The sequence below is a fragment of the Ambystoma mexicanum genome, chromosome 13 (genome assembly GCF_040938575.1).
Source record: "Ambystoma mexicanum isolate Mex_15411 chromosome 13, UKY_AmexF1_1, whole genome shotgun sequence".
NCBI classification, from domain to species: Eukaryota; Metazoa; Chordata; class Amphibia; order Caudata; family Ambystomatidae; genus Ambystoma; species Ambystoma mexicanum.
Window position 1 is genome coordinate 626,521,534 of NC_090938.1, and position 23,792 is coordinate 626,545,325.

At 47.7% G+C, this 23,792-nt stretch overlaps 1 pseudogene; it reads right to left on the reverse strand.

Annotated features, from left to right (window-relative positions):
- Positions 1–270: 270 nt before the first annotated feature.
- On the reverse strand, positions 271–23,792 carry LOC138521593 (keratin, type I cytoskeletal 47 kDa-like; annotated as a pseudogene).

Genomic DNA, 23,792 nt, shown 5'->3' on the forward strand with positions numbered 1-23,792 from the left:
CCATTTTTTTCACCTGGGTTCCCTGCAGTTTTGCCTTAATTATACCAGGAGCAAGGGAGGGGACAGTCATCATTTTAAAGGTGTCATCTACTAGGCAGTTATATAATGAACACTTCTAATGTCGTATTCGTTGAGGCCTCGCTGTATAAAGCCTGCATTTAGAAGAACGGTGAACTCTTAAATTCTTCATGGCTGCCAAGTTAAACTGAACGTAGAAGGGCGTGGCTGCGCACGTTGTCTCTTTCTATTTCCTAGGCAAGCCAGCCCCTCTGTAACATCTTCTTCTTAACATTTCTGTTCCATCTGTTCAATGTGCGTTGAAACCACTTTGCCATTGATAACTTCCTCAACGATGGTCTTCACCATTCTGGTTCTGGTGGGATCTGGAGAATCGGAGGGAAAGGGTGAGAACAAATGAGAAATGGGCTACAGAAACACGAGGATCCTGACACTTGCGATGTACTCAGCTGCCTCCTTTTGTGATGACGTGAAAAGCAGCAACCGTCATGCTACAGTGCCACAACTTAACCCCTAGAAATGGAGGCCTGGGCAACCACAACTGGTATTGGAGTCTCCCTGCTCTCATCATAAGATCAGTGTTCTTGTGGCAAGAGACACTGGGCAGATTACACGCTCAGTGGGAGGAGCTCAGAGTGATAATGTGATTAATGTCAGTTATGGAAGTGCACTCGCAGTGCCATATCCCCCTCCTCAATCCATGATGGTCCCTTCTCCATTGACCTAACTAATGGACACATCTAACGGCACAGCAAACCCTGCTAGTGAAAGGAAAGAGGTGCCATCAATGACACTCCTTTTACTTCTTGAGTGGGGTGCCCCTTTATTTCCATAGAACCTGTGTCCCACTTGATATAGAGGACTACGACTCCCAAGATCCCTCACACTTAACACTGCACATTAGCCGTGATGCATGTTATAGTCCAAATCATCTGGAGAGACAAAGGTTTTAGACCCCTGCTTCAGAAGGTCTGGCGTTCTCAAATTGATCCCAGACATACGCACATTGTGTAGTCTCTTAGATTTGTAATGCTTGACTCCTTTGTGCTGAAACACAGAATGCCATGCCTTCTGGGAAACAAATTGCGACCTTCACAACTCTCTTTTAAGCCACCCTGCATAGACTCTGAGTAAAATGTGAACTGCATAACTGGACATGCCCCCACCCTGATGGCATTCCAGAGGCGATGACTACCAATGAAGGCGCGTGCTGCCATATATCTAACAGCAATAACAACTCAGCAGAGTCTCTGCTCTTACAACGTGGACATGGAGGATTGTAAGACATGAGCGTGCCCAGGTCACCGGGCACACGCCTGCGTACCTTTCTTGCTATCCACAGACGACGTCGACGATTTCACTGCACTGGCACTGCCACTGGACACTGTGGAATGTTTACTGGACGATTCCTGGAAGCTGGATTTGCTGGCGAAGCTGTTGCAAAAAAAAAAAACAAACAAACAAAAAAAAAACAGTTCAGTCAGTGACAGAATAAGTTGTGTGCCAATGATGATCTGGCAGAGAGAGCACTGTCCACCTCCTGCCATGATATCACTTGTGCCACTGCATCAGATCACGAGAAATGCAGGACTGAAGAGTAGCCTCTGTCTTACAGGGAGAAGCCGACACTTGGATGTGCTTTGGGGGCCTTTGCAGAAGCAAGGCCTGCCTATGTTAGGTATAGCTCCACCTCAGGAGTTGTTGCTAATAATAGGAATTCCTAGTGAGGCTTCTTTTGTTATTGACAATATTGTAATTGTAATTTTTTATTTGTAAAGCACTTATACACAAGGGAAGTGCTTCAAAGCGCTTCAAGGTGGGAAGGGAACAAGGAAATACAGTTGTCATTCTTAGGCCATGGAGATTCTGAATGATTTAACAAAAGTAGCTAGCAGACTAGGCCAGAGGCATATCTGCTAGTGAAATGCTTGACAAAAAAGGAGAAAAGCGAGGAGGGATGGGGAGGAGCATACAGATACATAACTACAGTACTGGCCTGGTGACATTTCAGACTGCTTGGCAGTTGGTCATCCAATGATCCTATGAATGAGTATTTCAAGCACAGCCAAGCTAGGGAGGTGAGACAAGGGAGGACCGGACAGACAGATTTGCAAGGCCTAGAACATTCAAGGGCAGGGGTGTGCAGGCAGGCAGAAAAGGAAGCGCGAGGGAGCGGAGGGGGGACAAGTGTGCCTAGTCCAGCAGGGGCCTGGGTTAAGTGCAGAGTGGTTGCCCCACTCATGGAGCATAATGCAGTAGTGCCTGGCAGAGTGCAGAGGCCCATAGGCAAGTGCAGGATTGGCGGGGAAGCCTGGGGCCTATGTGGCCATGGAGGTGCACCAGGCGACCAGTCAGCTAACTGAGCAGGTTGGGAACAGAAGGAAGGACGGGAAGAAGTAAAAAAAGGAGATTGGCAAGGGAGAGGGAGAGAGAAGAGGTAGGTCTTGAGGAGTTTCTGGAACTTAAGGAAGTCCGGCTCAAGATGGAGCGTGGTAGGGAGGGAGGCCCCTGCAGAGTATAAGGATCTACCCCAAATCTTTGTTTGGAGAAACAGCTCACCTGCAGAGAGTTCGAGGAGGTCGAGCGGAGGTCTCTGGAAGACAGTATTTGAGAAGAGAGCATTGTAGACAGTCAAGGCCCTGGACCCAGATAGCCTTGTGGACTATGCAGAGAGATGTCAACTTGATCCTTGCAGCCACGGGGAGCCAGTGGAATGATTTTAGTGCCAGAGAGATGCGGTCCCTGGGTTTGAGGCCAAGGATAAATCTTGCAGTTCTGTTCTCGATAATTTTAAGTGGTCGGAGAGTAGAAGTAGAAAGGTTGAGAAAGTGGTTGTTGCAGTAGTCCAGTCTGGAGAGGACCAGGGCTCTAGGGACAGTGAGCCTCTGGGGGAAGGTAAGAAAAGGAACACTGCCTCTGTTGATGTGCAGCTGGTAGTGAGACTTTTTGGACATGTCTGAGATATGAGATATGACATATGAGACAAAAAAAAGAGAGTAGACTCGTAGATGACCTCCAAATTTTTTGCCTCACATGTGGGTGGGAGCTCAGGACCAAGGAAGGCTGGTCGGAGTGGGAGAGGCCACCCTTGGGCGGCCCTTTCTAAGGTGGCCCATTCGAGCATCTCCGAAGTTGGCCTTCCCTATACTTCATTCATTGATAATTTATAGCTCAGTTGTGTCCTTCTTGGTTCTATGAACATAGTATCGTTCCCGGCGATGGTCTTGGCCAAGACAGGGAAAGGGTTTGGTGACGCCATTAGCAAATTGATCACATTCTGAGTTCTCGATTGACTGTGTGTAGTGCAAGGTCTGGGATGCAGCAGGTTCTCTACTTTTGATTATAGAGAATAAAACAATGAGTGGGTGAATGAGGCACCATGAAGTTCCATGTGTCCGTGAATGGTAAAGGCTTCCAGCTCCATTTAAGTCTATGGCTTGCCATGTTGTACCTTTATGCTTAAAAACCCATTGCTGCAATTCATGATGGTCAGTCGATGCTGGCGGGGAGTTGAACTGCATTAAAGCCAAATTGGCCACTCTCTCTAGCCACGTGTAAAGCTGCATTAGATGGGTTAAGTGTTGAGGATACATATTAATGTGATGCCATTCAAGTCTCTTGGGCCTCTGATGTTGGGCCTACTTAATTGATTGACTGATTCTTTGCCAGATTGATACGAAGGTGTATCAATTGTGTTACTAAACAACAAAGCCACCGAAGTGAAACAGGGAAACGGGAAGGCCACACATTTGCCTCAGATGACATTTTGAGGCACAGTTAAGGCTAAGCATGCGTGAGATTCCATTGAAGTGTTTGGGGTCATTTATTTTGACTGTCACTGAGATCCCATTACGCTCAGTACAATCTTTAGGATCATTGATGGTGGCTATTCGATTGGCTCCATCAAAGCCTAGAGTTGTGCCTGGCAATCTACAAGAGGTCTATGGTCATGGACTGTGCCCAATAACCGCTCATGGAAAGTTGTATTTAGAAGTGTGCCCAATAGCCTCTCTGTGAATTTAGAAGTCTGCCCAATAGCCACTCATGAGAAGTTGTATTTAGAAGTGTGCCCAATAGCCTCTCTGTGAACTTCGAAGTGTGCCCAATAGCCTCTCTGTGAATTCAGAAGTGTGCCCAATAGCCGCTCATGGAAAGTTGTATTTAGAAGTCTGCCCAATAGCCTCTCTGTGAATTTAGAAGTGTGTCCAATAGCCTCTCTGTGAATTTAGAAGTGTGCCCAGTAGCCTCTATGTGAATTTAGAAGTGTGCCCAATAGCCTCTGTGTGAATTTAGAAGTGTGCCCAATAGCCGCTCATGGAATGTTGTATTTAGAAGTCTGTCCAATAGCCTCTCTGTGAATTTAGAATTGTGCCCAATAGCCTCTCTGTGAATTTAGAAGTGTGCCCAATAGACGCTCATGGTAAGTTGTATTTAGAAGTGTGCCCAATAGCCTCTCTGTGAAAAGTTGAATTTAGAAGTGTGCCCAATAGCCGCTCATGGAAAGTTGTAGTTAGAAGTGTGCCCAATGGCTGCTCATGGAAAGTTGTATTTAGAAGTGTGCCCAATAGCCTCTCTGTGAATTTAGAAGTGTGCCCAATAGCCGCTCATGGAAAGCTGTATTTAGAAGAGTGCCCAATATCCTCTCTGTGAAAGTTGAATTTAGAAGTTGAATTTAGAGGTGTGCCCAATAGCCTCTCTGTGAAAGTTGAATTTAGAAGTTGAATTTAGAAGTGTGCCCAATAGCATCTCCATGAGAGCTGAATTTAGAAGTGTGCCCAATAGCTTCTATGTAAAAGCTGAATTTAGAAGTGCGCCCAATAGCCTTTCTGTAAAAGTTGAATTTAGAAGTGCGCCCAATAGCATACCTGTGAAAGTTTAATTTAGAAGTGCATTTAGAAGTTGAATTTAGAAGTGCACCCAATAGCCTCTTTGTGAAAGTTGAACTTAGAAGTGCATTTAGAATTTGAATTTAGAAGTGCGCACAATAGACTCTCTGTGAAAGTTGAATTTAGAAGTGTGCCCATTAGACTTCTTGTGAAAGTTGAATTTAGAAATGTGCCCAATAGCTTCTATGTGAAAGTTGAATCTAGAAGTGTGCCCAATAGACTCTATGTGAAAGTTGAATTTAGAAGTGTGCCCATTAGCTCCTATGTGGAAGTTGAAATTAGAACTGTGCCCAATAGCCTCTCTGTGAAAGTTGAATTTAGAAGTGTGCCCAATAGCCTCTATGTGAAAGCTGAATTTAGAAGCGCGCCCAATAGCCTCTCTGTGAAATAGACCAATAGCCGCTCATGAGAAGTTGTATTTAGAAGTATGCCCAATAGTCTCTCTGTGAAGTTGGAAGTGTGCCCAATAGCCGCTCATGGAAAGTTGTATTTAAAAGTATGCTCAATAGCCTCTATGTGAACTTAGAAGTGTGCCCAATAGCCGTTCATGGAAAGTTGTATTTAGAAGTGTGCTCAATAGCCTCTCTGTGAATTTAGAAGTATGCCCAATAGCCTCTCTGTGAATTTAGAAGTGTGCCCAATAGCCGCTCATGGAAAGTTGTATTTAGAAGTCTTCCCAATAGCCTCTCTGTGAATTTAGAAGTGTGCCCAATAGCCTCTCTGTGAATTTAGAAGTGTGCCCAATAGCCGCTCATGGAAGGTTGTATTTAGATGTGTGCCCAATACCCTCTCTGTGAAAAGCTGAATTTAGAAGTGTGCCCAATAGCCTCTCTTTGAATTTAGAAGTGCGCCCAATAGCCGCTCATGGAAAGCTGTATTTAGAAGTGTGCCCAATAGCCTCTCTGTGAAAAGTTGAATTTTGAAGTGTGCCCAATATCCTCTCTGTGAATTTAGAAGTGTGCCTAACAGCCGCTCATGGAAAGTTGTAGTTAGAAGTGTGCCCAATAGCCTCTGTGTGAATTTAGAAGTGTGCCCAATTGCTGCTCATGGAAAGCTGTATTTAGAAGTATGCCCAATAGCCTTTCTGTGAAAGTTGAATCTAGAAGTGTGCCCAATAGACTCTATGTGAACGTTGAATTACGAAGTGTGCCCATTAGCTCCTTTGTGGAAGTTAAAATTAGAACTGCGCCAATAGCCTCTCTGTGAAAGTTGAATTTAGAAGTGTGCCCAATATCCTCTATGTGAAAGCTGAATTTAGAAGCGCGCCCAATAGCCTCTCTGTGAAAGTTGAATTTAGAAGTGTGCAAAAATACCCTCTATGTGAAAGCTGAACTTAGAAGCACGCCCAATAGCCTCTCTGTGAACGTTGAATCTAGAAGTGTGCTCAATAGCTTCTGTGGGAAAGTGAAATGTAGAAGGGTGCCCAATAGCCTCCTTGTGAAAGTTGAATTTAGAACTGTGACCAATATCCTAATAGTCTAATACCATGATGGTTGAACGGACTGATCTCTCTAATAACCTCTCTGTGCAAAGTTGACTTTAGAATCATGCCTAATACCCTCGCTGTCTAAAGTTGAATTGAGAGAAGTGTGCCTATTTGCGTGCCCTAGTTGAACTGACTAGTGTCCAGAATAGTCTCTCTGTGCTTAGTTGAATTTAGAGGTATACACAACAGCATTGAAGTTAGAAGCATGCCTAAGTATCCCTCCTGTGCAAAGTCTAAGTTAGAAGTATACCTAATAGTATATCTGTGTAATGTGAAATCTAGAACTGTGCCTAATAGTCTAATATCCCCTCTATACAAAATTGAATCTAGAGGTAGACCTAATATCATCTATATACAAAATTGAATCTAGAGGTAGTCCTAATATCATCTCTGTGCACAGTTGAACTTAGAAGTGTATCTAATAGCACCTAATAGCCTAATATCATCTATGTGTACAGTTGAATCTAGAAGTGCCCCCAATAGTCTAATATCATCTGTATAATGTAGAATCTAGAACTATGCCCGATAGTCTAATATCCCTTCTAGGCAAAATTGAATCTAGAGGTAGACCAAATACCACCTCTGTGTACAGTCAAATTTAGAAGTATCATCTCTGTGCAAATTGAACTTGGAAGTTTGCCTAATAGCATGCCCCCACTGAATTTAGAACTACAATTAGAAAGCCCTCCTAATCTCCACCTAAAAGTCCAACAAAAATCATACCTGGGGTGTTGCTACATTCAACTTCTCCTTAATAGCTTACCTGTATTCCAGCTTACTATAAGAAAGCCTATCCAACAGCGTAACTGTGCTGTAGCTACAACTAAATAGGCCACCTAATTAGCATAGGTCTAGCTACACTTCAAACAGCCTAATATCTGCAAGCTAGTACAAATAGTACACTAAAACCTAGAATAAGTGAATAATATCACCCAGCTTCGTGGAGCCCTGAAATCAAGACTACTCACAGCCAGTGATATAGCCGAACATATAAAGTCCAATAAACTGTAAGTGCACTTGAGACTACACCTAACAGCTCGTACTAAGCATGAGTGCCCCCACTCCACCAGAGTCTGTCGGAAACAACCACTGTGGACTGCCCCCACTCCCCGATCTGCCTTCCCTCTTGTCCCCCTTCCCAAATCATCCCACCCTCCTTTGCATTCCCTACCATTCCCCTCTCCAAACTCCAAGCCAGAGGGGCACGATGGTGAGCCAACCACCCTAAAACCACTCCTCCCCCAAACCCCACCACTGACCAGCCTACGTTAACCATGCCTGCTCCACTCACTATCATAGCGGGCACACCCGGCCCTGCAAGCATCCACCCCCCGCCTTTCCCACAAACTCCCACCACCTTCTCCCCCGAACGCACCCTTTCCCCTCCCTAAAAACTGCACGCCTAGCCCTAGCAAGAACCGAAGCCGCATCCCTCTCCCCCTCTGACCCTCCTACCCTCTCTCACACTCCAATTACAACAAAGAAACTAAAGAGGAATCGTACCTGGTCCCCCTCAATCTATCAGCACTCTTTGCCTCCCCTGTCTCGACCCACCACCTCTTTCCCCAATCAACTCCTTCCCCCATAGCTTCACCCTTCCTGACACCCATCTCCCTCGACTTCTCATCAACTGCAACTGAAACTCCTAACCGCCCACACCCGACCTCCAAATCCCCCGAGCCAAACCCGATCATCCTGGCACACGCAGCCACCCATCCTGCCCGAAGTCCGCCAATTCTTCTGCTCGCCCACTATTCCCATCGATCATCGCCCACCCTACCCCTCTCCCTCTCCAGCTTCCTCTCTCTCCGCCACCACCCCCTTCCGCTCCAGCTCCAAGACCAACCTCGCCTGCCGATGTGAACTGCATCCTATTTAATGCCCGATTCGTAGCAAAAAACAGTAACTGCATCTTTGACCTCCTCGCCTCTGGCAAACCAGACCTGGTTTTCATCACCAAAACTTGGTTCTCTGACGACTTCGCCCCAATCGCCAGTGAAGCCTTCCCCCCTGACTATTCCCTCATCCCACTGAACAGTCCCTCTAGAGGAGGGGGAGTAGCATTCATCTTCAAGTCTCTCTTCCACGCCTCAATCATCGACAACCAACCTTCCATTCCTTCCTGCGAATCACTCCTCGTTAAACTATCCTTCTCCCCGTCGCTCTCACACAGCTTCCTAATAATCTACAGGGCCCCTGGCTACGATAGACAATTTGCAAACAACCTCTGGGACTTTATTGCCACCGTTAAACTAAACCATCCCAATCTCACCCTTCTTGCAGACTTCAACATATGGCTCGACATCCCCACCAACCCTATGACACACTCTCTGGTTGACGGTTTAGATGCAATTAACCTCCAACCCCACATAAATGTCCCGACTCACTATAAAGGACACACTCTTGATGCCATCTTTAGCTCCAACACCCGTATTCATTTAAACCCCCCCACCCCTAACGTGGTCTGATCACTTCATTCTCTCTTGCGCCATTCGCTCACCCGACCCCCTTCCTGTACCACCGAATCTACGCAAATGTTGGAAAAAACTAAAAATCATCCCGGACCTAGCCGACGCACTCCTCCAGTCTCCACCACCTACCTGCCAACTCAATAAACAACTAACTCCTGACGCCTTTGACTCATGGCTCAATGCATCTCTGATGCGGCTCAAGCCCCCTTGCAAACCATCAACCCGCCATGGCCTCTTGCCCAGATGGTTCACTCCTGAGTTGAAGACCACTAAACAACTATATAAATACCTAGAACGCAAATGGCAGAAAGACAAAACCAAGGAGAGCAGGGCCACCTTGGCCCGACACCTCTATCAGTACAAGGCCGAAATCCGGAAAACAAAAAAAGCCCACTACAACTCCCGAACCCTAAACTGCAAAAACCCAAGCAAAGAACTCCACAAAATCATCTCTGAATTCACCAAACCAGCTTGCAACACGACCGTCCCAACCCCCTCACAATCACTCTGCGACTCACTGTCCCTCCACTTTTACACCACGGCTCTCAAAAGAACAAATACTCCAGTCACCAAACTGGCTCTCTTACATCCACCAGGCAAATACTGCCCCCATATCGGCCAGCCCACCAGCTGCGACCACTACACAACCAATGTTCGAATACTTTAGTCCAATATCACCAGAGCAATTTCTCAAACTTCTATCTGCCCGCAAACCATCTGGCTCTCCGCTGGACCCTTGCCCGGCCACAACCCTCAAAGAAATGTTTGCTTCCACATGCACAGGAGAACACGCAAGATCCATCATAAATGCCTCCATTTGCTCTGGTATCTTTCCCGACGCATTCAAAATGGTTCATGTCAAACTGCTAATTAAAAAACCTTCCCTCGACTCTTTCGAGCCCAAATATTACCAACCCATCTCAAACACCAGATTCCTTGCCAAACTCATTGACCAAACTGCCTACTCCCAACTAAATGCCTTTGTCGAAGCCAACAATCTCCTAGACCCCGCACAATCAGGTTTCAGAGCCTGTCACAGAACTGAAATCACCCTAACCTCAATCTGGGATGACCTTAAAATGACGGCAGACTCCGTGGGATGCGCCACACTAACCCTTCTTGACCTATCTGCCGCCTTTGACACAATCAATCACTCAATCCTCCTAGACCGCCTCTACTCCCTAGGAATTTGTGGAACCGCTCTTAAATGTATAGCTTCATTCCTCAAAGATAGGTACCAAATAACGATACTCTCCACCTATACCCACCAAGCCCGACCAGTGGACACGGAAGTCCCACAAGGAGCATGCCTATCCGCCCTCCTGTTCAATCTCTACCTGATCACCCTCCCACCAATAATTCATTCACACAACATCCTGTGTTACAACTACGCTGATGACACTCAACTAATTCTGAAACAAATAAACTCAAAACCCAACTCCCGACCTGACCTGGCCTCCTGCCTCCTCGACATAGAACTCTGGATGACCCAAAGCCACCTCTTGTTAAACCCCTCCAAAATAGAAATCATGGTATGTGGCAACTCTGAACTTCTTCTGCACCCACTACCCTGGCCATCCGCCATGGGCAATTCACTGACCCCCTGCAACTCAGTGAAAAATCTTGGATGCACCCTTGACTCTGACCTAACACTCTCACGCCAAGTCAACAACGTCTCAAAGTCCTGCCACTACACCTTAAAACCCTTAGGCACATCTTTCCATATCTCTCCTTTCCCAACAGACTCTCCGCGGTCCAATCAATAGTTATATCAAGACTGGACTATGCAAATCCCCTATACCTCGGAGTCCACGCGTACCAACTGAATAAACTCCAAAGTGCACAAAATGCGGCAGCCAAAATGCTACTTGCGCTCGGCCCAGGAGACCACATCTCCCCAGCCCTTAAGATGCTGCACGGGCTTCCAGTAGCCTGAAGGGTGACTTTCAAAACATTATGAATCTCCCATCGAGCACTGCATAAAACCAGACCTCAACATCTTCAAGACAAGCTAAAACCCTATCACCCTTCACGCACCCTAAGATCAAGCTCAGGCGGCCTCCTAGTCATACCTAAGACAAACTCAGTCAGGTTAGGTGGATCATCATTCTCAGCCTTGGCCCCCACCCTGTGGAACTCACTCCCACCCCGCATCTGCCTAACTGAGGATTTAACGTCTTTCCGAAAACTACTGAAAACCTGGCTCTTCCCTTAGAACCAACCGGTACCAAACTAACAACAAACTACCCGATGTGAGAAATTGACAGCTAATAACGCTGAATATAAACTAGAAGGACAAACAGAATGAAATGAGTAAAGTAGATCAAAACAGTGAAGTAGATAATACAAATAAATCATAGGGAAACAGTTAAGAGATTTAAACTGCTGAAATGGACATAATGCATGAGGAGCGAACAAAGTGAATGGCGTGGATGAAATAGTTAGAATGGATGAAGCGTGTGTAACAGATGAATGCGCTGAGTGGAAGAATGCATGAGTGGAAGTACAGATGACCATATAGATCGAATGAGTGTGTAAATTGAATGAGTATGTAGATCGGATGAGTGTATAGAATGGATGAACATGTTAAGCGGATGAGTGTGTAGAGCGGTTAGGTGTGTAGGGCAGACGAGCATGTAGAGCGGATGAGTGTGTAAATACAGAGAAGCGAGTAGAACGCAGGAGTGCGTAGAACAGATGAATGTACAGAACAGATGAGCGTAAACCGGATGAGTGTGTAGAGCGGATGAGTATGTAGAGCGGATGAGTATGTAGAGCAGATGAGTGTGGATAGCAGATGAGTACGGAAGTGCGGAGAGTGTGTAGATCGCTGGAGCAGATGAATGTGCAGACCTGGCTAATGTATAGAGCGGATGAGTGTATAGGGCGGATGAGTGTATAGAGCAAATGAGCGTATAGAGTGGATGAGCGTATAGAGTGGATGACTGCATAGAGCGGATGAGTGCATAAAGCGGATGAGTGCATAGAGCGGATGAGGTTATAGAGTGGATGAGGTTATAGAGCGGATGAGTGTACAGAGCGGATGAGTGTACAGAGCGGATGAGTGTAGAGAGCAGATGAGTGTAGAGAGCAGATTAATATATAGAACAGGATTACTGTGTATTAGCGAATGACTTTATAGGGCTGATGAGTGCATATTGCTATTGAATGCATGGAAAGCACAAGTGCATAGAGCGGATGAGTGCATAGAGCAGATGAGTGCAGGGAGCGGATGAGTGCGGGGCGCAGATGAGTTGAATGTGTGAAAGCACGAGTACATAGAGCGATGAGTACATAGAACGGATGAGTGAGGGGAGTGGATGAGTGCAGGGAGCAGATGAGTATGGGAGTGGATGAGCGCGGGGAGCGGATGAGTGTGGGGAGCGGATGAGTGAGGCGAGCGGATGAGTGAGGCGAGCGGATGAGTGTGGGGAGCAGATGAGTTGAATGCATGGAAAGCACGAGTGCATAGAGCTGATGAGTACATAGAGCAGATGAGTACGGGTAGCAGATGAGTACGGGGAGCAGATGAGTACGGGGAGCAGATGAGTACAGGGAGCAGATGAGTACGGGGAGCAGATGAGTACGGGGAGCAGATGAGTGCGGAGAGCGGATGAGTGCGGAGAGCGGATGAGTGCAGAGAGCGGATGAGTGCAGAGAGCGGATGAGTGCGGAGAGCGGATGAGTGTGGAGAGCGGATGAGTGCGGAGAGCCGATGAGTGTGGAGAGCCGATGAGTGTGGAGAGCGGGTGCGTGTGGAGAGCAGATGTGTGTGGAGAGCGGATGTGTGTGGAGAGCGGATGCATGTGGGGAGCTGGTGAGCGCGAGGAGCTGGTGAGTTTGGGGAGCAGGTGAGTGCGGGGAAAAGGTGATTGCATAGGGTGGCTGAATGCATAGAGCAGATGAAGGTGTAGTGCATGCGAGTGCATAAAGCGGACAAATGCCTAGAGCAGATGAGTTACATAGACCGGATGAGTGCGTAGAATGGAAAAGTATGTAGAATGGATGAGTGCGGAATGCATGCAGAGCTGATGAATGCATAGAACGGACGAGTGCGGGGAACGGATGGATGAGCAGAGCGGGATGGATGAGCTGAGCGGAAGAATGTGTAGAGTGGAGGACTGCATAGAACAGACTACTGGGTAGAGCCGACAAGTATATAGAGCCGACAAGTGCATATGAGCGAATTATTGCATATGAAAAGAGGGGTACGTAGAGGGGATGAGTGCGTAGATGGGGTGAGTACGTAGAGGGCATGAGTGCGTAGAGGGCATGAGTGCGCAGAGGGCATGAGTGCATAGAGGGAATAAGTGCATAGAGGGGATAAGTGCGCAGACGGGATAAGTGCACAGAGGGGATGAGTGCGCAGAGGGGATGAGTGCGCAGAGGGGATGAGTGCGCAGAGGGGATGAGTGTGCAGAGGGGAGGAGTGCGCAGAGGGGAGGAGTGCGCAGAAGGGATGAGTGCGTAGAGGGGATGAGTGCATAAAGCAGATAAATGCGTAGAGGGGATGAGTGTGTAGAGCGGATAAATGCGTAGAGGGGATGAGTGCATAGAGGGGATGAGTGTTTAGAGCGGATAAATGTGCAGAGCAGATAAATGCGTAGAGAGGATGAGTGCGTAGAGCGGCTGAGTGAGCAAAACAGGTGAATGCATAGTGCGTGTGAGGGCATAAAACGGACGAGTGCCTAGAGCGAATGAGTGCCTAGAGTGAATGAGTGCCTAGAGCGAATGAGTGCCTAGAGTGGAGCGAACGAGTGCCTAGAGTGGAACAGATGTGTTGTGTAGAGCGGACGAGTTGCGTAGAGTGGATGAGTACGTAGAACGAATAAGCGCAGATTGCATGCAGTATTGATGAGTGCATAGAATGGATATGTACTCCTGAATGCGTAGAGCGGACGAAACGAATAAAGTATGTAGATGGATTCTATACGGATAGAACAAATGATATATGTGAAAGGAATTAATCACATATATGGATGGAACGGGTTCTGTACGTGGATGGAACGGGTGAAGTACATTGATGGAAAGGCTGCCATATGTGGATACAACGGGTGCTGTATATGGATGGATCAGGTGCCGTAGGTGGATGGATCGGTGCCGTATGTTGATGAAACGGGTGACGTAAGTGGATGAAACGTGTGAAATAGGTGGATGGAACAGATGAATTATGAAGATGTTATGGGCAAAATTTGTGAACGGAGTGCATAAAACAACTTAGAATACACAGAATGGTACGAGTGAAATATGTGGATGGAGTGCATAAAACAACTTAGAATACACAAAACGGAGTAAATAGAGCGGATTTGAGGGCGAGTGGCGGACAGGAGTGCGTGTGGCAGACAGAAGTGCGTGTGGTGGACAGGAGTACGTGTGACAGACAGGAGTGCGTGTGTGGCGGACAGGAGTGCGTGTGGCAGAAAGGAGTACATGCATGCGGCTGACAGGAGTGCATGCATGGGGCAGACAGGAGTGCATGCGTGGGGCAGACAGGAGTGCATGCGTGGGTCAGGCAAGAGTGCCAGCCTGGGGCAGACTGGAGTATGTGGGGCGGACTGGAGCGTGCGGGTGGACTGGAGTGCATGAGTGCATCGAGCAGACCGGATTGTGTGGAGCAGACTGGGGTGCATGGAATGAATAAGAGTGCATGGAACAGACTGGAGTGCATAGAATTGCTTGACGTACATAGTATGGTTTGGAATGCAGGGAACGTTTGAAAGAGCATATAACCCATCATATCACACCACCACACTTACTCTCTTCTTTACACCACCGCTCAACTAGAGCACAGAGATACTATGACACCATTCGGTATAACTGTTCTCATACCAACATCCGCCGCACTCTCCCATCATTCTAAGTAAGCACTGCTGGTTACACACCCACCAGCCAGGCATTCCCCTCAGGCCTAACACAGCCACATTTGGTCTGGATAAATCCTGCCAGAACGAACACATACTCCTGATCTCTCAACCACCACCCGACTGCTAAGAAGCAGCTATTACACGATTACCGCACCAGCTGCAAACATACCCGATGCTCACACGCACCTTTGACTCTCTCTACTGACCTGAACTTCGGTTCCCAAGGGCGTTCAACATACCAGCGCCTTCAGACCATATCAATGATATATAAACCGCAATATAACTGCAAAATAACATAACATAACATTCAATGTTATAGATCAATTTATAGTCAGTTATTCTGACTGAGAAGCTGTTGTGGGAATTTTAGCTACTGTTGCTGGTTGCGTGTAAAACCTAGTGCAGTGTTTTTCTTGTTTTATTATTGCTAACATGCTTCAGTAATATCTGCTTGTGGGGGTCATTTGGAGCAGGTATGAGTGTGCATGGAAGCTTGCAGAGACATTGACAGGAGGGATGAGTGTGACAGGATAGACATCTCTGGGGCCACTCAGAATAATTATTGGTATCAGTGCTTTAAAGTCAATGGGGCCATAGCTATGACTGCATTAAAGCCTGTGGGTCCTTTGGCTGTATTGAAATGTATGGAACCACTGCAGCTCCTTCTTATAGACAGCCTTGCAATGTGCTACTCCCTTCTCTAAAAAGACATCCTTAAGCTATATATGAGGGTCTTTTCTTACTCAAACTCGCCGTCGAGAAGGCGTCGGTAGGTCTCGATCTCCATTTCCAGCCTCGTCTTGATGTGCAGCAGCTGCTGGTACTCCATGCTCTGCTGCTGCATGTCGGCACGCAGCTGCATGAGCTGTTCCTCTAGGCTGCTGATTCGCTGCTGCATTTGACAGAGCTGAGCCCCGTAGCGTCCCTCTGTCTCTGCCAAGGTTGATTCCAGGGAGCTTTTCTGTGAAGAAACACAGGGAGTGTAAATATCATGAGGAACAAAGCTGCACTACAAATCCCAGGTTCCCCGGCACACCAGAACACAAAGAGCAAGAAAAACACATGCATCTATGGCCAGTGGCGGGATGCTGGCCATTCAGGCAGTCTGACTGAATCTACTTAACTCACTGTTGCTACATGGACTGTGGTGGAGTAAGATGTGGAGATACGGAATGGCTGAAACTGCCACACATCTTTACCAATCCCAATGGAATACAGAATATTTCATTTTAACTTTGATTTTTAGTCTTTCCAAACATTGGCCTGTTGGTTTTGTTTATTGGAGCTTTGCAGGCACCTTTCATGAAATAAGGGTCTAAATGTTTCATAATTGCACTAATATTATTCATTTCAGATTTTTTAAAACCCTTCATGCTGGATTATTCCTGCTTCTAAGCGCTGTAATAATAGTTGTATTTCTTCAAAGATAGTCAGTCATCAATGACATCCTGCCTCAACTGTTTCCTAAACACTGTACCTCGGGCTGCACAACATGAACAGGAGTGTAAAAGACAACCCAGTAGCATCAGTGACACAAATCTACAAACTATTCAGTGGCAAAGACATTGTTTCAGTGCCAATGTTTGTGTAGGGGTAACAGGAATTACATGGATCCCCTCAAAACCTTTTGAAGTGGTACCACTTTATTTTCTCTTACACACCTGAACATATACTGGCATAGAGTCAAACAACCCTCCCCTCCAACTATCTCGCTTCATGAAACAGCATTTGACTGCAGCAGGAATACATTTTAAAACTGAAGATGTCAAATTGGACTACATTGATATGATTACAGAATCAATGTTCTGGTTATAGTTTTAGATATTAGGTGGCACTTAAGTACCATACATAAGCCAAAACGATTGGTTTGTAATACGGCCAGAAGGGAGCTGAGATATGAGGAGGGACACACAGCTTAGGTATGCTGTTGGTTATGTATCTAACCATTGACGGCCCAAAGCCATTCTAATCCCCATGGACCATTCACACCAACTCCCTGCCCCTCTCTGCCCAAAGCACATCTGCCAGGGATCTCTTTGAGCCAGCTCATTCAAGCATTAACTCTAACCTTTGAGCTGTGAAGGCCTGCAAGGATCATATCCAAACAGTCTTTTGAGAGGGAATGGCTTTGCTGCAGTTGTCACTAGTGAAATAAAAATGCTATACCCAAGTGTGTCTTCAGCCTCGATGTATAAACAATAAAGTCCTGTTAAAAACATGCATTGGCAAAGCTAACCGTTTGGGATTGTGTACAGGTATTAGATAGGTGTTTGCCATGCTCTGCTATCCCATGCCTAGGTGCACACACCATTTTCCAGATATTGTCATTTTATCGCTGGATAGTACCATTATGGCAGTGCCTGGTAAATTCCTAACTTATGCCTACACAAAGACAAAACTAGTGGCTTTGCCAATGCTTGCATAACGTCTGTATAATCCATGTATCACTTTTCTGCATAAAGGCTAATGTTGCTAGATATCTTTGTATCCAGAATTGCTGCTAAAATGATAGGAACATTATCAGAAGATGTGTAATAATACCTGGGGTTTAAAACATATTCCACTTGATTGCGAGAGAACGTCATTTACCATGGCCATCTGAGACTGCAGCTCAATCTCCAGCCCTTGCAGAGTCCGCCGAAGATCCGAAACCTCGCTCTTGCTCGACTGCACGCTGCTCACCTCCTGAGAGATCGCCGCTTTCAATTCCCCAGTCTGAGGCAAGAAACGTAAAGAGCATAGTTAAGGCTCCGCAGCCAGTGTGGAGTCCCTTGAACACAGTGGAAGGGGTGGGTGTGTGCGTTTGGGTGCAGTGCTCCTCTACTTTTTCAAAATAAGTTTTACTGTTCCTATACTTTTATTTCTTTTAAAAACTGTTCTGGAATGTTTCGGTTTTAAAATAAATGTAAAGGAAGAAGTTGAAACTTGCACTTCAGTGCACTGCCCTGAACGTTCCCTTAAACAGCAGCACGTGTTCAGGTATTTGTATTGTGCTTGGAAGGGGAGTGTGTATAGCGATGGGGTTTGTGGGGAGCATGGACAGGCCAGCAGAGAACATAGTTCCATTACTTCTTTTCGTACACTTCGACCACTGCTTGAACTGGGCGTAGGCATGTGATCATGTCCTGCGATTGGCTCCCACACATGGTGCATGCGGGCTGCTCTTACCTGCTTCATGAACGCTGCTTCTGCGTCCCTGCGGTTCTTGTCTGCCAGCGCCTCGTAGTCAGCGCGCATGTCGTTCAGGATCTTGGTCAGATCATTGCCAGGAGCCGCGTCCATCTCCACACTCACTTGGCCGGCAGCATTGGATGAAACGCCTTGCAATTCCTGAGGACAACAAGTAGCCCATTGGTTTTCAACTGGAAGGAACTGGAGCAAAGTACATATGTGTCCCGTTTGTGGGACGCTAGATTTCATGGAAGAGGCCATGGGGCTGCATTAGAAGGAAATGAGCTCCTGTGTTTTTAGAACATTCGTAAACTTAATGAGAATCAAGCTTCATCAGGTGACTTAAAAACTGAACCTAGAATCTTAAAAGACATTGGGATTGACTATGCCATACCTCCCTCCATGATGGCACTCCTGGTCAAATTGATTGCCACTAAATAGATTGCATTCTTTTCACTAGGGAATAGCCTCTTGTAATAGACCACAGTTCCTCCCTGCAGGTCAGGGGTCCGCAACCTGTGAATCTCCAGATGTTTTTGAATACAACTCCCATGATCCCACACCATTGACTATGGTGGTGTGGATTGATGGAATGTGTAGTCCAAACAACTGGCGAGCCAAAGGTTTGCAAACCCCTGATGTATGTCAAACAGCCATCCAATAAACCACAACAAAGTACACTAGATCACAACCTTTCCATAAGATGGCATCTCTTCCTCTGGGGTACATCCCTTTCACAAAACTAGATTTTCTCTCATTACATCAGCCACCAGTTTAGTGCACACTCCCTCCCACAACATGACACCTAATTCCACTAGAGCCCAAATCCTTCCTCAAGATGGCACATCTCTTCCACTAGATCATAGCTCCTCCCACAATATGTAGGCACTCTCACACTAACTAGATCCCCTCGTTCTACTTGATCATGCCTCTATCACTAGAATACAAACAATCCACTATGACTCACCAGTTGGTCAAACCACCATCTTTCACTAGGCAACCTCTCCTCCCATAAAACCACAGCTCTCAGTAGACCCACCTCCTTCTCCAACTGGATCAAACCTTCTACGAGACGGCACTGCTACCTCTAGTCCATGGATCCCTAATGAAACAAGAGCCCCTGCATTCACAACACCTCTCCATAGATGTCACACCACCATCTTCCACTAGGCAACCTCTCCTCCCAGAACACCACAGCTTTCAGTTGTCACGCAGCTGCTTCTGTGGCTGTAATATACATCAACACGCTACTTTGTGAGGGCTGAACACATCAGGTGTCCATTCCACTTCCAACAGGAGTCGGGCAGTGTTGGACTAGAACATGCACTAAGCCAGGCTTCAGAGATGAGCTAAGTCTCATGCTGGTTTCCAGGTTAGGACTCTGGCACTGTACCTCTTGGTGGTTCTTCTTGAGGAAGGCCAGCTCCTCGGTCAGGCTCTCGATCTGCATCTCCAGGTCCGATCTGGACATGGTCAGCTCGTCCAGGACCCTGCGTAGACCATTGATGTCGGCCTCTACGTTCTGGCACATGGCCAGCTCATTCTCGTACCTTGAAGGACAAAGACACGGATTAGGGGTTAATAACTGTGAGCAAGAGTTTGAAGCTGTTCCCTCTTGATGTGACATGATAGGTTATTTATGACACACTTAATACCTGGAGGTTTCTAAGCGCGGACCCGAGGATCCGTGTTGCTACATGTCGTCTTGCTTCCAAGGCGAGCAGGTTGCCCCTAAGCTATCCTCCCAAGACAATATCCAGCTGTTAGCCACACAGGAGGCTCCTACGTGCTACGCAATGCAAGAGAAGCGGGCAGAGTTGGGGACTCATTCTCTGGGTTTAGATACACCACTCATGACAAGTTCTCTGTGGGTGAAGAGGTTAAATTGCATTATGCAATATGCATTAGCCTAAAGGCAAAGTCTATTTTATGGATGGGAGAAATATATTGAAGGAACTGACACAGAATGTACGTGAGGGGTGGATAGTTGCCCGTATTTTGTGCTGTTCATCCGTGGGCAAAGCACTTCCTGGGTGTGAACCTTACATCTGTCACTCTTTGTGGAACTTTTTACAGTCTTGCCATGGAGCAGTTATCTCAGGGGGCAGAGGGGTAAAACCGCCCAAAGCAGGAGAGGGAGGAGTTCCAAGGTTGCTGTGTGACTCTTGGGGGTGGTCTTTTCATTGTTTGCATCAGGAGGAGCTGCTCGGAGATAACATTGTGACCCCTCGCATTAATGAAGCACTCAAGTGAGGGAGGTCGCGATAGGTTTCAAAACCCAACCAGACGCCATCCAACCCGGGCACACTCTGTAATCCTATGGTTGGGGTGTGTTGGTGGTGTGGCCGGTATGGGGAAGATGGACCTTGGGTATGTTGGTCCCAGTAAATGCTCCTTATAGAGTGGTCATCTGGTGAATGGTCCCAGACAGCCATTAATGATTGCACTGAGGGCCAGCTCGGTATCTTCACTGTGGGGGAATAATGGGTGCACGCCATGCCCTTGGGTGCTCACTTTTCCCTGCATGGCCCGGGCCCTTCCCACTGTACTTGCTGGCGCAGAGCCCACCACAAGTCAAAGCTGGGTTCTTTTTTGGAGTTTGAGAGTGAGCCGCGCTCACCCTCTTAAAGGAAGGAGTGTGTCCAAATGCCAAGCAGTGACTTTTCCTCCCACTACCGTTCTGGTAAATCTGAAAGCCGCTGCTGACGTCCTAGTCTTAATGCATAAAAGCTTTACTAGACCTTGGTAAACCCCATAAATGCAGCCTCCTCTGCCTGATAGTCAAGGAACACCACATAGTGTCAAAATATCTGTCTCCTCTAAACGCTGGAAGGAAATGGAGGCAGTTTTGGAAGGAAGAGCCTCTTGAATGATCAGTGACCTCGTGTTCTTGCATTAAAGCTCCAACCAGATACTGACTTGAGCTTGAAGTCATCAGCTGCCAGCCTGGCGTTGTCGACCTGGAGCAACACGCGGGCATTGTCAATGGTTGCAGCGCTGATCTGTAAAATGGGACAAAACACGGGGTGGGGGGTCTTCAGTCTGCAATCACTTATTATGGACCACCCTGCCCATTGAACTATCAATCACTCAACTCTGAATATGAAGAACAATTCATCAAAGCCTGTTTATGTTTGTTGTAAAGGTGCTTTCGTGCCACAGCATTACCCAGTGGGCCATGGGTGCCATGTACTCAAGGTCCCTTGATCAGTGCTGGCTTGTCAAGCAAACGTATATATCATTCAATGGACAAAACTACAAGTCCCAGCATGCAATATGATGTTGTGTAAAACGACATGATAGTATAGAGGTGGCTCTATGGGCGTGGATTTAGTTAGCAGATATGGACTTACGGTTTATAAGTGGTATAGGGGAATGTTCTGGGCTTACATGCGGGGCATTTCGCCAATAGCTGAATGATTTTAAACTAATCCAGGTGAGTGAGAACCTTAACGGATTGACGTGCACTGGTTTATCCCATAATACACATGTGCATGAGTTGGCAGTCTCAGTCCACCTCCGGGTGGGCAGCTGTGCACGTGTCAAAGAGCCCCCGTCCTTCATTTCTATGTATGGGCACTCTCAGCAGAGAGCCCTAAGGTGGAAGGGGCAAGCTAGCAGCGTGAGCTATCGGGTCCCCTGTCTGCACATGCTCCCTGAACACGGGAGTGGGCACTCACATCCGTGCCGCATTTCGGTTCGCAGTACTCTCGTTTTAGCCTTAATCGTGTGTATCACACCCTGAATCACTTCATGCGCCTAGAAGTGAATCAGGCTATCGTATGCGCTGTACTATGGGGCGCACAATCCCCTAGACGTGTGGATGCTCTATAAACAGGAGGCCCTCTTCTCCCTGCGTCTGGGGAAATACGCAGTCCTGCTTATTAGCGAAGGATGCGGGACGGCATCGCCCAACTGCAGTTTAATTAGCAGGTGAAAAGCAGGACTGGGTTTCACACCTCCCATCCTAGCTTGAATTATTTCAAACCAACTGGCGCTGTGATGCGTTTTTTGAACTCTACAACATGCCATCATCGCGCCAATAATCTCCCTCCACCTGAGGGCCTTTACATCATGTGCATGTGTCATATAGATTGTGCTGGTAAAATAATAATAATAATAATAATAATAATAATAATAATAATAATAATAATAATAATAATAATCATACGTGAGCGATTAATCAGCTGCTGAAAGTTTCCCCCATGATTTTCATAGGTTTGGCATTTGCAACAAAAAAAAACAAAAAAAACACTTTACTAAAAAAAAATATATAGCACCTGTAGAAACGCATCTGAATTACAGTAAATTGACGGGCAAGCGTTGGCACATGTGGTTGCCCTGAAATCTCCACGGGGGCTGGTAGTCTGAGGGGCAGCTTGTCATGTGCAAGGGATGCTGCGTTTCGAGCGGGCAGACACGCGCGCTGCCAGCCTGTGCCAGCCTGTGCCAAGCCTGACTTTACTGCGCTTCCTGCGGTCAGACACGAGCGCTGTCAGCCTGTGCCAAGCCTCACATTACTGCGCTTCCTGCGGTCAGACACCAGCGCTGCCAGTCTGTGCCAAGCCTCACTTTACTGCGCCTCCTGCAGGACCAACCTGCAGCTGTTCTTTCACGGGCGGGAGATCGGGGACTAGACGGGAGCTGGTATCGATCCCATTGGTCCGCCGTGGGGAGAACGCGCTGCAACTTGAAATAACGAACTGTTTCCATCCCAGAGACGGGCTCCCCGGAATCCCAGAGGATGCACGTGCGCCTGGAGTGCGGCCCTGGGGAGCCTGAGAGGGCAGCGCCCTGAGCAGCGGTTTTCAGACTGGGGGGCTGCCACCAGTGAGGGGCCTGAAGGATCGCCGGAGGAGGCGAGGGGGGTAATGCTGTACAAAAACGGGGCACGGTAACTGTTGGGGGAGGAGGGGACCATTAAACACTATTTATACTCAAGCTGGCTCGACAACAGCATGTTTACTCAAGGGGAGGGGCATAAATAAGCTTGAATAGCGCTGTTCTGTGGGGGTGGAGGGTGCCCCGTTACCATTACCCCCATTGCCCGGTCACTCTGTGCGGCCACACCCTGTGTTCTAGGAGGTGCGGGACACACGTCACGTTTAACGCTTGCATGTTCCTGGGGCAGGACTGCGCATGTACATGTCCCACTTTGATCATGTCAGGTGTGAGTGGCACCTCCTGTCCTTTAGATGTGTTACATTGCCGTCTGGCACTTGTAGTCCCACGCTTGGGGGTGAAGCGCCGCGACAAGTGCCCAAATGCACAGGCAGCACTAGATGTCTCTACTCCTACCTGACATGGACCCAGCTTCGCGTCTCAGCAGAAGGGTCTAATCCCAAGGCCTCCTGAACTGGGGCCCTCGGGGCCCCATGCTACGGTGAGTACCTCACGTGGCCACTTACCTTGGCACGCAGGTCATCGATGATCTGGTAGTACTTGCTGTAGTCGCTGGCGGACCCGGCGGCGGCACTGCCTTGGCGCTTCTGGTACCAGTCTCGGATCTTAGTCTCCAGCTCGGTGTTGGCCTCCTCCAGGGCCCGCACCTTGTCCAGGTAGGAGGCCAGGCGCTCGTTCAGGTTCTGCATCACCTGCTTCTCCCCAGCACCCCAATGACGCCTCCTCCATCCCCACCACCTGAGCTGTAGCTGAACCCATAGCCCCCAGCCCCGCCACCCCCGGCACCGCCACCAAAGCCCCCCGAAAAGCCTGCCCCAGCCCCACCACCGAAGGAGCCCCCTCCAAAGCCAGAGCCACCAGCGCTGGCATAACTCTGCCTAGCGGTGCTGAAGGACACGGACTCCCCGCCCCCAAACACGCTGCCCCTGCTGGGGAAGCTCTGCATGGACTGGCTGGAGAAGCCTCTCCTGGTCTGCATGGCTGCTGCTGGGTC